Source organism: Sprattus sprattus (assembly GCF_963457725.1).
Source record: "Sprattus sprattus genome assembly, chromosome: 3".
Lineage (NCBI taxonomy): Eukaryota > Metazoa > Chordata > Actinopteri > Clupeiformes > Clupeidae > Sprattus > Sprattus sprattus.
Window position 1 is genome coordinate 58,941,298 of NC_137922.1, and position 5,000 is coordinate 58,946,297.

General features: G+C 47.2%; 1 protein-coding gene across 7 annotated transcripts in view; it reads left to right on the top strand.

Moving 5' to 3' along the window:
• Positions 1-5,000, top strand: part of reep3b (receptor accessory protein 3b) — a 49,125-nt gene that overhangs the window by 6,097 nt on the left and 38,028 nt on the right. The gene's annotated exons all lie outside the window — the stretch shown is intronic.

Consider the following 5,000-nt stretch of genomic DNA (forward strand, 5'->3'; position numbering starts at 1 on the left):
CTGACAGACCCCCATTTCCTCCCCGGCCCAAACCGCAGAAAGAGTCGAACACTTTGGGAAAACAGCTACGGGGTGGGGGCGGAGGAGGAGTTGGGTGGGGGGGGAGGGCGAGGGGTGGGGGGGTCGGATTGAGGTTTGGGTGGGGGAGAGGATTGCGGGAGTGGGAGTGTTGTACTGTTTTTTTGTTTTAGTTGCGGGGGGAACGCCGGGAGGCAGCCGGGTTGTACAGTGGTGGGGTCAGACCACAGGAGAAGTGTGTGTGTGTGTGTGTGTGTGTGTGTGTGTGTGTGTGTGTGTGTGTGTGTGTGTGTGTGTGTGTGTGTGTGTGTGTGTGTGTGTGTGTGTGTGTGTGTGTGTGTGTGTGTGTGTGTGTGTGTGTGTGTGTGAGTGAGCCAGAACTCCTGAGTGAGAAGCACCTTTACCACTACAGCACAGAGACACATCCCCCCAAACACAGCTATGAATCTCCATACACGCCGAGTCCTTTAAAGTTAGTTTTGATGTGGGCACAACACACACACACACACACACACACACACACACACACACACACACACACACACACACACATCTGTGAGGGATGGCATACTGATTCAAATAAGTCAGCTGCCATCTGACCGATCTAAAAAAATACATATCTTTTTGTTTTGGTTTGCTTATTTATATATATATAAAAAAAAAGACAGACAAGTTTCAATGTAGGCCAAGTCCTGTCACTCATGTCCCCTCTAGACAGAGTGTAAGAAACGGTAGCCTGACGCCAAATAAGTGTCTTGATGACCATCCCAAACTGAGCTTCAGTCGAGGTGTTTAGGCTGATGGCCAACTGCCACTGGTCAGGAAATTAGCTGCCAAATGTTCTGATTTATACACACATTTCTGTGTGTGTGTGTGTGTGTGTGTGTCTGTGTGTGTGTGTGTGTGTGTGTGTGTGTGTTCAGATTTATACACACATTCCTGCGCGCTTCTCCATGGAACAGGATAGTGTGTTAGTCACCAGCACTGCTGGATTAAGTTTGATAGGCCGTGTGTGTGTGTGGTGTGTGGTGTGTGTGTGTGTGTGTGTGTGTGTGTGTGTGTGGTGTGTGTCCTGACTTTGTATCTGTCTGCTTTGACACCATGACTAAAGCTTAGAAACGGGACCCCTGTGCGCTGGACCCTAAATGTAGCGTTTCTCGTGGCTCTACGCTCAACCCGATCGGAGCGCTCCCATTGTCTCCCGTCTCGTTTATCCGAATGCCATTCGATCTCCGCGCCACACGAGACGCTCTGTATTATGCAGCACCTCCTCCTCCACACACACACACACACACACACGCGCGCAGAGGCGAGCGGAGATCCGGTTCCCCGCTCTTTAACGTCAGGCCTCCCCCCGTCATTAGCCTAATGTGCTTCTGTCCGTCACGCTCGCCGGGCTGACGCTCTCACGTCACGCGCCTGCAGAGAGATGGGAGTGGTGTCGCTTCACCTGAGCGCTGCTCCAGGAGGGGATGACCGTCTCTGTCTCTTTGTTCTTCTTCTGGGAAGACGACAGCGGTACAGGAGGAGTGTGTGTGTGTGTGTGTGTGAGAGAGACAGTGGTACAGGAGGTAGAGAAGTCGTCTAGTAATCAGAAGGTTGCTAGTTCGATTCCTCATTGTCGAAGCGTCCTTGATCAAGACACTGAACCCCTTATTGCTCCTGATGTGCAGTGTGCCATCAGTGTAGATGTAAAATGTGTATACATCCATACACCCTTGTAAATTGCTTTGGATAAAAGCGTCTGCTAAATGTAGATGTCTAAATGTAAATGTAAGGCAGCACTCTGCGAGCCACTGCACAAGTGGATTGTCAATAGGACGTTTCCTACTCTCCCACGGTGAAACATATAAAAGTGCAATCTTAAAAACTATATTGATCATTTTAGTCAACAGCTACCTGCAGTTGATGACGTGTTGAACTGATGCTATCACAGAACAATACAAGCTGAGCCAAGGGCCCCTGGGTCTGCCGTAGACACACACACACACACACACACACACACACACACAGATGAGATGGCATAATATGATGTTGATAGACCAGTGTGTTTTAATACTTCAGCAAGGTCCCCTGGGTCTGCCGTAGCCTTGTAATGGGACTGCTGTGTTCAAATAGCTTCAGTGAAGTGAATGCATCCTGAACAGTAGAAGAGTACTACACACACACACACACACACACACACACACACACACACACACACACACAGTAGAAGAGTACTACACACACACACACACACACACACAGTAGAAGAGTACTACACACACACACACACACACACACACACACACACACACACACACACACACACACACAGTAGAAGAGTACTACACACACACACACACACACACACACACACACACACACACACACACAGTAGAAGAGTACTACACACACACACACACACACACACACACAGAAGAGTACTGTTGTGGATGTGCACAGGATGCACATTAAACTAGAACAACAACATGTTTGGTAGTTCCATAGTGTGTGTGTGTGTGTGTGTGTGTAAATGCATTTTTCTGTCTGCCATGAAAACGGCAACATTCATTTTTCAGAGCAGGTAGACCTTTAGATTTTGCTGACTATGATAACAACACCTACGAACCCCCACCACCACACACACAGACACACACACACACGGATAAGATGGCAAAATATGATTTGATAGACCTGTGTGTTTAACACTTCAGCCAATGCTAACTGTGCTAGCTTAGCATCCGGCTCTGCTGAGCTGCAGGTTTTGTGGAGTGGGGTCTGCTTAGGGTTAGCACGACCGGTGTGTTTAAAAGATGGCCGGTGTGTGTTAGCATGGCCGGTGTGTGTGTGTGTGTGTGTTAGCATGGCCGGGGTGTGTGTAAAGGATGGTCGGGGTGTGTGTGTAGAGGATGGTCGGGGTGTGTGTAAAGGATGGTCGGGGTGTGTGTGTAGAGGATGGCCGGGGTGTGTGTAAAGGATGGTCGGGGTGTGTGTAAAGGATGGCCGGGTGTTTCCTGTGTCACCGGGGATAGACTCCAGGACAAGAGCACAGATGTTGACCTCTGACCCCGTCGCCCCGGCAACAGTGTGTAACGAGACCGGACACACTGTCGGCTCGGGGGTGGATTTGTTTTCGTTTCGTGTGTGTGTCTGTGTCTGTGTCTGTGTGTGTGTGTGTGTGTGTGTGTGTGTGTGTGTGTGTGTGTGTGTGTGTGTGTCGTTTTTATTTTCCCTTTAGCCAGTGCCCTTTGATGGCTTACCCAAGTTTTCATTGGAGCACAAATCCCAAGCAATTACATGAAGCTAAAATGGCAGCCATTATGTGGAGAGAGGGGGAAAAAAAAACTACTTTTCATTCAGCACAGTTGGCCTTTGTTTACTGTTTTTATAATCCTTGCAAAAACACAAAATGTAATTTTAATACCATAAAGACACTGGTTTTCTTTAGCCCTGTTTGTAGCACTAACGTGTGTGTGTGTGTGTGTGTGTGTGTAGGGCCAATAGTTTTCCGCGAAAACGGAAAACGGACGGAATACGCGGAATGGACCATCTGAAACGGAATGGACCACTGAAAACGGAATTGCAACTTTTCAAACGGAAACATAATTTTGTGCATCAAAATCGCCCAAACCCCCTGTATCTTACCCTGTAAGACTGAATGTCTTTCAAATAAACACAACAACGATCGCAACAATGAAAAAACATTAATTAAAGAACAAAAGCGGTCAGAAAATGTCACGTCTGCGCTGAACTCTGCTCCGGCCACGCCCCCCTTTTCAAGGGTAGTCACTTAATTTGCTCATCTTCCCAATCGCATTAAAAACTACAAATGTTAAGTCTTCTGTTGTGTTGATGGCTGGCAAACAACAATCTAAGAAGGGCACGTATTATTCACTGAGTTACCAAGCAGTCTAATTTATGGGGATTAATTAGCACTGCACTGAATTACATTACCATGGCTTATTGCTACACAATAACAATTACACAACTAATATTACTAGATACATATAATAGTGGACATTACACTAGGCAACATGGATGTCATTCATATCTCATCCAGTCGAAATCTTAACAGGATTGAACCCATCTTTATTACAGCGTATCAACATAAGAACAGAACATAGCTAAATCTCCGCTTAGCATCATGCTAATCACTACTAATAGCACGAGCAGGTAGCCCAAAATTTGGTATTTAATACACGATATATTACAGAAGCAACTTCATGAAAACCCTTACTTTCATTAAGTATGCACATAATGCCTCACATACAGGTCGAACAATGATGATTTAAGCATTGGAAATGTATAAGGCACAGTATGGTCAACTACTTAGCGACAAACTGAACTCGACAGTATCTTAACTGTGGGTGCTGCACGCACCACGCAAACAGCGTTGCTAGGCAACATCACTATCAACAGAGTTTTTCATACAGTTAACGTGCAGAAAGGCATTATACGGCTGTTTTTATTTTTTTTGACGCGGAATCACGGAATTACCAAAAACGTGACACGGAATTTGCTTTTTTTTGACGCGGAAAACTATTGGCCCTATGTGTGCGTGGAACAGCTCAGGGGTTGAACTCTGGAAATGGACACAGAGACTGCTGGTTGCTCTCAGCAAATTCTGCGGTGGACTGGAAACGGCTCTTGTCTTTAAAATCGGTATCCGAGACGCAGAAACAAGAGGGTGGGGGGGGGGGGAGTGAGAAAGCGAATGAGATGGGGGGGGGGGGGGGGGGGAACTACTAGTGGTTGTTACCCATACTCCAGTGAGGCAAGCAGCAGGTCCCCAGCCCTCCCAATTACCCAGCTCTGCATGTGGGAGCGAGAGAACGATGGAGAGAGAGAGAGATGGATGGAGAGAGAGCGATGGATGGAGAGAGAGCGATGGATGGAGAGAGAGCGATGGATGGAGAGAGAGCAATGGATGGAGAGAGAGCAATGGATGGAGAGAGAGCAATGGATGGAGAGAGAGCAATGGATGGAAAGAGAGAGAGCAA